Source organism: Hyperolius riggenbachi, chromosome 9 (genome assembly GCF_040937935.1).
Source record: "Hyperolius riggenbachi isolate aHypRig1 chromosome 9, aHypRig1.pri, whole genome shotgun sequence".
Lineage (NCBI taxonomy): Eukaryota > Metazoa > Chordata > Amphibia > Anura > Hyperoliidae > Hyperolius > Hyperolius riggenbachi.
Window position 1 is genome coordinate 293001171 of NC_090654.1, and position 11392 is coordinate 293012562.

Consider the following 11392-nt stretch of genomic DNA (forward strand, 5'->3'; position numbering starts at 1 on the left):
GAGATGCGGCGCACTTTTAGGTACTCCAGCCAGAAAATGGGCATGGCCGTGCACCAGAATGGTCATGGATGGAGCCAAATTTACATGAACTTCATAGCAGTCTAAGTATGTGTGCTCAGCAAAATGTTGGATGAATCCCCTTCTCCATTATTATGGAAAATAAATGCAGCATAGATATCACATAAATAGGCAGTGCCACTTACACATAACTAGGCCAGAGGCCCCAACTGTCCCGATTTCGCCGGGACCGTCACGGGTTGGGGGAGGGGTCCCGCTGTCCCGGGATGGCCCCCCCTTGTGTCCCGGCAGGCAGCAGAGGAGGCAGCGGAGGAAAAAGAAGGATCGAGGCGCCAGCCGCGGCTGTGGTGTGCGGGATGCGGGCCAAGCTTGTCCCCCCTCCCTCCGAATGTGCCCCCCAGTGTCCCCCTGTATGGCGAGATACGAGCGCAGCAGAGCGGCAGTCTTACCATCTTCCTCGCGTACTGGCATCTCGTCTTCCAACTACTTCCTGTGACGTCACAGGAAGCGGAGAAGACGAGATGCCCGTATGCGAAGAGGAATGGTAAGACTTCCGCTCTGCTGCGCTCGTATCTCGCCATACAGGGGACACTGGGGGGCACATTCGGAGGGAGGGGGGACAAGCTTGGCCCGCATCCCGCACACCACAGCCGCGGCTGGCGCCTCGATCCTTCTTTTTACGGTTTACCTCCACACCCATGGGCACCCTCACCCTTCTCCCCACTACATATATATATATATATATATATATATATATATATATATATAATTTTTTGGACTAGGGGTGTGTCAGGGGGTGTGGTTGGGGGCGTGGTCGGGGGCGTGGCTTAAGTGTCCCGGTTTCTCATCTCAAAAAGTTGGGAGGTATGAACTAGGCAGAGTTACCTGTCTTGTGTACTGGCTAGTTTGGCTTTCTGCTTGTTGGGTTGGCCTGATTCCAGGTTATCTGGCATTTCCCCCATAGCATTCTCTGACCTCCTAGTGAACCCCCTCCCATGCTCCCACAGGTCTCCCATTGAGGCACCAGCATGCCACATAGAACAAGTACAACTCCCTGCATGCTCCCATAAAGGCATCACAGCACCCAGTATGCCCACATAGAGGCACCCAGCATACCTCCGATTGATGCACCACAGCTCCCAGCATGCCCGCCATTAAGGCACCACAGCTGACTCTGCCTGGGGGACATGCGGGGCACCCCAGAATAGATACGGCACGTGCCACCGATCTTTGGGGCTAGTAATGCCCATCTCGCGGTAAGGCCCGGTAATTTGGCCAGTCGCCCTGCACACATATTTCTCACGCTCCAGTGGCCAGAAGCGTTCTGCACCTACACACTACTGCGGGGGCGCGGCCAGCTGCACATTCCGCGAAAGCGGAAATTGGCATTTCTGACCATTATACTTCCTAATATTGGAGGAACACTTGCTAATAATGAGCCCACTGTTGTTAATAAAGGGGACAGAAGGGACAATACAGTGGGACATTGCGGTGCTGCATGATAAAATCTTATAAAGCAGCTTATCGCACTGCAATACTAATTCTATGGGACATTCAGCATTGCATGGTAACGTGTAGCGTTATGGTAACACTGCTGCAGTGCATTACATCTAAGCGCATGCGTTACCAGGTGCAAGAAACATACTTTTCATTGCCTGTATGCTGTACTGTACCTACTGTATGTGACAGTAATGCAGCGCTAATCTGCGTTGCAACTTTACAATGAAATGTCCTACTGTAAACCTCACCTCATGCTTGTTAGAAAGGACACCAGGGACCATACTTATTCATAAATGGGACAGAAGGGAAACTAATAAGTGGGACACAAGGCGTCACATATTTTATTTTTTTTATACACGGCAGAGGCGTCTGAGCCATCAGGCAGGTATAAATTCTTGCCTAGAGTGACAGGAGGAGGGAAGGGCGACAGGAGGAGGGAAAGGCACTGCTGCACTGAGTAGTGAGAGAAAAAATGCCTCTCAGCTCACTCAGGTATCAGTTTACACAGAAGCAGCTAACAGCAGCGCCTGACTCGACTCATAACTGATTCACTGATTCATTCATTTCCTTCAGCTCAATGATTCAAAGAACCACAGTAATGAATGAGCCAGTGAGAGAAGGCACTCATCCTAGTCAGGGATCTGAGTACAGCATCAGCTCCTGAGTCCTGAGATTCATTCAGTCCCTCTCTCTCTTCTACTGGTAACTGCGTGGATGTAGAGACTGTAGCAGCCAGACATGGACTGCCCCCCAGGCTATTCTCAGTCTCACTCCACTCCTCCTCTCTCTGGGCTAGTGCACGACAAAATCGCAATAGCAATCGCTAGCAATTCTCGAATGCGACTTTGTGAAGCGATTTTTGAAAGAATCGCTCCAATAAATGCTACCTGCAGCATGTTTGCGATTTTAAAAAAAATCCCAACGCTGCTGTGGGAACACCCTCATAGGGTAACATTAGCCAAGCGCTTTTCAAATCGCTGTAAATTTGAAAAGTGCACAGAAGCCCTCTTGGTGTGCACCAGCCTCCTTCATTCACCTTTGTTTCCCTCTTCCCCTAGTGCTGGCTGGCTGTGTCTTCTTGTCATACAGGAAAGCTAAATAAAAGTGCAATCCTGGTGAGGCAAATTTCTTCTTCCCTCTCTTTCAGCTTTTCTCTCCTCATTATTTCTCTGCATAAGGGCTCAGACACACTATAAGGTAGCGAAAACCGGGATTAGTAGAGATGGTGGTGAAGGGGAGGACATAGGTAGGTGTATGTGTGTGTGTGTGTGTGTGTGTGGGGGGGGGGGGGGGGGGAGGATTGGCCTTGAGGGAATTACAGTGGCCATACTTCTGTTGACTTGACAGCCGATCGACCAACCGTGTTGATATTAGCAAATCGGATAAAAAATTTGCGGTGGAAATTGGTTGAATGTATCAATCTGAGATGTTGGGAAATCTTGGGCCACTGTGGTTGTCAGGTGCGATAATCATGGAGTGCGATAACCACAAATTATAGACAAGACGGAAACCCCGGCCGTTGTCCCTCAAAATGTATTGTGCCCCCTGATGCCTGTACTTTACCTGTCACACTGTTCACAGAGTGTCCTTGCTGTATTTCCGCATTGGCGCTCCACGTGATTACTGGCATATACGACATGGGGTGTGTGTGTAGTGTAGTGTAGTGTAGTGTAGTGTGTGTGTGTGTGTACTGTGTACAGTGTGTATGTTGTGTGCGGTGTGTGTGTGTGCGTGTATAGTGTATGTGTACTATGTGCGTGTGTATAGTGTGTGTGTGTGTACTGTGTATAGTGTGTATGTTGTGTGCGGTGTGTGTGTGCGTGTATAGTGTGTGTGTACTATGTGCGTGTGTGTATAGTGTGTGTGTGGTGTGTGTGCGTGTATAGTGTATGTGTACTATGTGCGTGTGTATAGTGTGTGTGTACTGTGTATAGTGTGTATGTTGTGTGCGGTGTGTGTGTGCGTGTATAGTGTGTGTGTACTATGTGCGTGTGTGTATAGTGTGTATGTTGTGTGCGGTGTGTGTGTGCGTGTATAGTGTATGTGTACTATGTGCGTGTGTGTGTATAGTGTGTGTGTACTATGTGCGTGTGTGTATAGTGTGTATGTTGTGTGCGGTGTGTGTGTGCGTGTATAGTGTGTGTGTACTATGTGCGTGTGTGTATAGTGTGTGTGTGCGTGTGTGTATAGTGTGTGTGGTGTGTGTGAGTGCATGCTGCAATAAGTATATTTTATGGTGAAATGCTCTGCTGCATTACAACTATTTTCTGGTGAACCCATGCCGCAATAAGTGTATTTTCTGGTGAAACGCTGCTGCATTATGATTTTTGGGGGTCTTGGGGGTGGGGTTCATGGGGGGGGGGGCGCCACAGGATTTCTCGCCTGGAGTGACAAAATGACTAGAGACGCCCCTGATACACGGAATATGATTGCTGCAGTTGTTAGTTGAGGAGTAATGATTGCTATATTTGTTGTCTGGCATTTAACACAATTGCTACTGTAGTTATTTAGTACGGTGGTGTAGTGGTCAGCGCTCTCACCTTGCAGCGCTGAGTCCCTGGTTCGTATCCCAGACAGGTCAACATCTGCAGAGAGTTTGTATGTTCTCCCCGTGTCTGCATGGGTTTCCTCCAGGCACTCTGGTTTCCTCCCACATCCCAAAACATACAGATAAGTTAATTGGCTTCCCCCTAAATTGACCCTAGACTACGATACTTACACTTCACAATACATACAGTACATAGACATAGGACTATGGTAGGATTAGATTGTGAGCCCCTCTGAGGGACAGTTAGTGACAAAACAAATATACTCTGTACAGCGCTGCGGAAGACATTGGCGGTTTATAAATACTGAAATAATAATATTTGTGATCTTGCGGTAGCAATTGCCTAACAGTATATGTACTGTATGTACTACACATATGTGTGTGGTGTGTGTGTGTATTAAACTATATATATATATATATATATATATATATATATATATATATATATATATATATATATATATATATATATATATATACATACATACATACATATACATACAGTGGTGCCCATAATTATTCATACCTTTATGCTGGGCATACACGGACAGTTTATGTGCCGATATCGAGTCAGCGACTCGATGCCGGCGCGTCACCGCTCGTATCGATTCCTGCTCGTCCCCACTGGCCCTGCTAATCAGCCGTTCGTTTCTTCCCATTGTTCTCCCCGCCGTTATCGAGCACAGTCTCGATCCAGCGGGGTATTGGACCGGTTGAATATTATCAATTGAGCCATCAGCGGCTCGATTGATAATATAAAACGTGCCGTGTATGCCCAGCATTAGCAAATTTTGACTTAAGGGGAACCAGAGAGGAAGCACCCTTGTGTATTTTACCATATATATCAGTGGGAACATTAGAGAAAACACTTACCATGCTCTCTGTTTCATCCTCACTGCTAAAAGTGTCTGTTATCAGCTGTGATAAGAATCCCGGACTGAGCATTCAGTCTGGCTATGCAGGGAATAATTATAGCTGAGTCATTATAGCAGAGCCACAAGGGGGCAGGCTTGGGCTTGAAAAGACACCAGAGAAGACAGACTCAGCTATAATTCTGTAGCAAAGCTAGACTGAGTGCTCAGTCGGGGATTCTTATCAGAGGTGATAACAGTCAGATTAAACAGAGAACAATGAAACAAAGAGCAGATTAGGTGTTTACTGTCATGTTCCCACTGATTTATAAGGTACAATACAAGAGGGTGCTTCATCTCTGGTTCTGTTTAAAGCTACTTTTATTCCACCAGCAAGTAATTTTTTGATGGGAAATGACATAGGTGTCTCCCAAAAGATAATAAGACAATGTACAAAAGGCATTATTGTGGGGGAAAAAATTCTCAGCTTTTATTTACATTTGAGCAAAAAAAGTGTCCAGACCAAAATTATTCATACCCTTCTCAATAATCAATGGAAAAGCCTTTATTGGCTACAGCAATCAAATCTTTCCTATAATTGCAGACCAGATTTTTGCCTGTTCATCCTTAGCAATGAGCTCCAAATCTTTCAGGTTGGAGGGTCTTATTGCCATTACCCTGATCTTTAGCTCCCTCCACAGATTTTCAATTGGATCCAAGTCAGGACTCTGGCTGGGCCACTCCTAAACGTTAATGTTGTTGTCTGCTAACCATTTCTTCACCATTTTGTTGTGTGTTTTGGGTCATTGTCATGCTGGAATGTCCACTGGTGCCCAAGGCCAAGTTTCTCTGCAGACTGCCTGATGTTGTCGTTGAGAATCCTCATTAAGGCCCAGTGCACACCGAGCGGTTTTTGGAGCGATCCGCCGGCCGCATCCGCCTATAAAAACGCTTGGCTAATGTATTGCAATGGGATGGTGCACACCGGCGGTTTGAGGTTTTTGCCAAGCCGCAAACGCGCTTCCTGCTGCGCGTTTGCGGTTTTCGGAAGCGTTTCATCCTCAATGTGAAGTATAGGAAAAACGCAAACCACTCTGAAAAACGCTACTTCAGAGCGGTTTGCCAGGCATTTTTGTTACAGTAGCTGTTCAGTAACAGCTTTTACTGTAACAATATGTGTAATCTGCTACACAAAAACGCACGCAAAACCGCTAGGCATGTGTAGAAAACCTCTCTAAACATACCTAGAATCGCTCTGAAATCAGCTCCCAAAACCGCTAGCGTATTGCAGATCTGCTAGCGGTTTTGGTGTGCACTGGGCCGTATTGCTCTTTTTTCAAGGTGTTGTTTACTGTGATTAGGTTCCCTGGTCCATTGGCTGAAAAATACCCCCGAAGCATTAGGTTCCCACCTCCATGTTTGTCAGTGGGGATGGTGTTCTTTGGGTTGAAGTCTTCTCTTTTTTTACGCCAAATGAAGGAAACATCATTGTGACCAAACAATTCATGTTTTGTTTTATCTGACCATAACACAGAAGAACAGAAGTCTTCTTTGTCCAGATCAGCATTTGCCAAGGCCAAGCCAGCTTTTGTGGGCCTTATCTGGAGAAGTGGCATCCTCCTTGTTCTGCATTTGTGGAATCCAGCAGTATGCAGTGTCTGTTGGATTGTCTGCCTTGAGACATTGCCACCAGCAGAGCCCAGATTCACCAGGATGGCCTTGGTGGTGATTCATGGATTCTTTTTCACCTCTTTCACTATCCTCCTGGCCAGCACAGGTGTCAGTTTTGGCTTCCGACCACATCCTCTGAGATTTTCCACAGTGCGGAACATCTTGTATTTTTAATAATACTTTGCACTGTAGCCACTGGAACTTCAAAACATTTAGAAAGGGCCTTGTAGCCCTTTCCTGACTTGTGAGCAGCCACAATGTGCAGCCACAGGTCCTCACTGAGCTCCTTTGTCTTAAGCTACGTACACACATGCGACAACGATCGTTCGTTGTGACCGACGAACAATCTTTTAATTGACGAAAGAACTAGCTAAGTAAAGTTAGTTTTAAAAAGTGTGTAACGATCAGATCGTTAGAACGAACATTACATCACGTAAAGGAACTATTGCGTTTGCGCACAAAAATGAAAAGTTCCATGGAGAAATAGCGAAATGCGCATGTCAAGCCTAGTACGAACGACCGTTCCCAACGATGTGCTACTTTTGCAAACGATCGTCGTTGGAAAAAATCCGCCAAGCTAGATCGTTCGTTTTTAACGATCTAGCTCGTCCGTCGTTAGACTCAATGGTCGTTGGCTGCTTTTTTTTAAACGATCGTCGTTTGAAACGATTGGGGAACGATCGTTTCAAACGACTATAGTCGCATGTGTGTACGCACCTTTAGCCATGACTATCCACAAACCAACTGTAGAGAGCTGCTGTTTTTCACCTGTTGAGTTGATTAAAACAGCTGTTCCCAATTAATCAGGGTGATTAGGATGCTTTAGAACTATTTGAAATGGTACAGAACTTTAGATTTTCCCACAGACTGTGACAGTTTCTGAACGGTATGAATCATTTTGGACTGAACGCTTTTGTTTGCTCGAATGTAAAGAAAAGCGGAGAAATGTTTCAGCTGCAGTGAGCCCCAGGAACACGCTCAGTGATGTCAATCCGGCTCTACTGCGCATGCGCAGAAGACCCAGACTGGCTTCGACTGGGCCTGTTACCGGAGCTCACTGCAGCTGAACGGGTGACTGCAGGAGGACGGCGAGGGACGCATCCATGCTATGGGGCTGCAGGAAGCCCGGGTAAGTGAAAAAACGGCCTTATGACTCTTCTCTGAGTCTCTCGATCACTGTCATTAGAGAACGAACGATCCCCAACGATGATGCAATGTCTGACAACAAGTCGACAACGTGACACATTTGAAGTCAACAATGGTACAATGATGGTCTACGGATGGGACCTGTAGAAGGTCAGAACTAAGGAACCGGAAGCATATAGCTCGTCACCCACAAAGGTTTTCAGTGGACTGATCATTAGTCATCAGCTGATACCTTTGTTTTCAAACTACAAACACTGATTATCACCCAAAAATATCTGTAAAGCTGGATTGGTCAACATGTCAGAGAATCGTGTTTATCAATATCTCCTGAGGTCGTTCAGTGCAAACCCTTCAATGATGTTTCCACCATATATCAATTGTTGGTAGTTGCACATTATTTTTATCAAACAGTTGTATAGGTAGGTATATATTTCCCTGGAGGGGGCTGCCAGCCCTGGATCCCCTGAGTCTGAAGAGGATGGGGGAAGCCTCATTGGGATCCAGGGGCTTCCTCCTCCCGAGTTAAGTATCCCACTGGGGGGGGAGGTTTGTTACAGATTTTCTTGAATTACTGACACATGAATTATACAGGTCTTGTGGACAGGTAGATGCAGTTTAGACACTGTTTATGTGCACATAGCCCAAGAACCTGCATAACTTAGAGGTGTCAGTATTCAAAGGGATGGTTAGGCAACCCTGATGCCAAAATTTGTACAGTGCAAATGTGGGCCTGGCGACATGATGCAAAGTATTCTGTATAGGGCTGTAGAAAATGTCAGTGATCTAATAATGCACAGTCTTCATTTATTCCTCAATATTTCAGTATAAGGCCTCTTTTCCACGGACTGTTGATAGGCAGTGAAATGCCTCTCAAACTCTCACAACTGCTCACTGCTGCCTGTTAACTGCTTGTTGCTGCCTGGTAACTGCTCACTGCTGCTTGGTAACCGCTTGTTGCTGCCTGGTAACTGCTCACTGCTGCTTGGTAACCGCTTGTTGCTGCCTGGTAACTGCTCACTGCTGCTTGGTAACCGCTTGTTGCTGCCTGGTAACTGCTCACTGCTGCTTGGTAACCGCTTGTTGCTGCCTAGTTACTTCTCACTGCTGCTTGGTAACCGCTTGTTGCTGCCTGGTAATCGCTTATTGCTGCCTGATAACTGCTCACTGCTGCCTAGTTACTGCTCATTGCTGCTTGGTAACCGCTTGTTGCTGCCTTGTAACTGCTTGCTGAGCACAAGGTTGAACAATCCGTGGAAAAGAGGCCTTAGACAGTCAATGAGATTCTAATAGTTCTGGGTTGCAGACAAAAACGTCAGCGTGCACCCCCAATCGCTCTCCTGTAGCTGGGAGCGTTCTGTGCATGCGCAACTCATTTATAGTGTAAGGCCTCTTTTCCACGAACTGTTTCTAGGCAGTGAGATGCCTCTCAAACTCTCACAACTGCTCACTGCTGCCTGGTAACTGCTTGTCGCTGCCTGGCAACTGCTTGCTGAGCACACAGCTCAACAGTTCGTGGAAAAGAGGCCTAACTTCGCTTGTGCAGAGGAGGCAGGGAGGAATTACTAGTTCACAGGCACCTGTCAATTCTACAACCGCACCACATTGCTCCCAAAATGTCACAGTGCACATTGCTGTGCGACCAGGTATGTCTGACAATGTAAACACCTTCGTAGTACTTTTACAGACGCAGAGCGTTACAGTGTTGGAACCTGCAGCACTGCGATCATGTGATAGCCCCATAGGGCCATCATTGCTTCTGCGACGGGATGTAGCGATATTTGTGCACTGCGACACAACGGTGCAACTTGTAAAAGGAGCCAGACTTGTGATTTTAAGACACGATCATAGTGTGTGCAGTACCACCCAGTTACCTGCAGGTGGCAGCCAAGACCAATCAGTCATGAGGTGAGATAAATGCATAATGTATAAGATCTCCAGACACTGCATGGCTCCTGTTTGTGCCCAATAACTCCTCCATAGGGCACTATAGCACTCATTCTCAGCTCCCAGATGTTCTCCTGACATCTGTTCTCCAATGCATGGTTTCCATGGTTAGTGATTTTTAGGAATAACAAAAATAAAAATTGCACAACACTCATCTATATTTATGTCAGTTTTAAAAATATAAGTAGAATTTCCCATTACGGTACTTATCCGTTAGCCGGGCGCATCCTCTAGGTGGCGACAAAACTCCGCCAGAGTTACATCTTTCCCTACTATCCATGTTGGCCTGGAGGGGGACTAGTAATTAGCGCCACCTGCCGGATGCGCCCGGCTAACGGATAAGTACCCCCATTACATGGACTGTCTATATGAATCAGAAAAATCTCATAGTAAAATGTTTTTTCTATATTAATACTTGCAAAAATAATTCAAATACTTTATTGCGCTTTTTTCTTGGCTGACTTAAAGCGCTTGCGAGGAAAACCACTGGGGCACTCTATAGTCAGTAGCAGCATTATGGAGTTTTGCCCAATAACTCCTTACTGAATAGGAGGAGCTGAGAATCTTCAATGAAATGGAAATAATTCTGAGATGATGCAGGATGATGCCTAATTTGTATGCAAATGTATGCATCTTGAACACAGACCAATCGAATCTCACCAAGATGGAATTGATTGGTCCATTTTTAAGCTGTTTAAATTTGCATAAAAAATGTATGTAATCCGGCATCAGGTGAGAATGATTTGCATCCTATTATTAAAACAGAAAGACAATTGAAGACTAGCGATGATCAATGAGATGCAAATTCTTCTGAAATTATGCACATTTTTATGCAAATATATGCAGTTTGAAAACGTACCAATCAATTAAAACCCAGGTTTAAATGGATTGGTCCATTTTCAAGATACAAATATTTGCATACAAATTTGAATCAACTCGGAAGAATTTGCATACCTGTGATCATCCCTATTGGAGACCCTGAAGGGACTTCTGTTACCCTCTGTGGCCTGGAGAGGCTTGCATGGTAGCCAGGCGGTTACAATCCATTTATGACCTTAAAGTGAGTTTTGTAAACAAACATAGGTGACAGCATTCATTAGATACCCTGTAAGTTATGACGTGTGAAATGAATGCTTCTCCATCCTAAATACCAGCGAGCGTTATGCCTCCTACACACCATGCAATCTCTACTCCACATCTTATTTCTGATCGGGCAAATGATCGGATCAGGCAAAAACTATATATACAGCCTAATGACTGCCAGCGACCAATCCCAATCTCAAAACCAATCTCTATCTTAAAGGACCACTATCGTGAAAAACTATACAATTTAAAATACATGTAAACATATACAAATAAGAAGCATGTTTCTCCCAGAGTAAAATGAGCCATAAATTACTTTTCTCCTATGCTGCTGTCACTTACAGTAGGTAGTAGAAACCTGACAGAAGTGAAAGGTTTTGGACTAGTCCATCTCTTCATAGGGGATTCTCAGCAAGGCCTTTATTCTTTAATAAAGACATTCCCTAAAACAGATTAATGTAAAGATGCTGGCCAGCCTCCCTGCTCACTTTTTTTTTAGCAGTTGGATGGAGCAACTACCGTTCACTAAGGGTTCAGCCACACTAAAACTGCTTTTCTGAGCGCTTGTGATTAATTAGCGCTTTCTGAAAGCTTTTTAAAAACCACTCCCATTCACGTTCATTAAAATTGC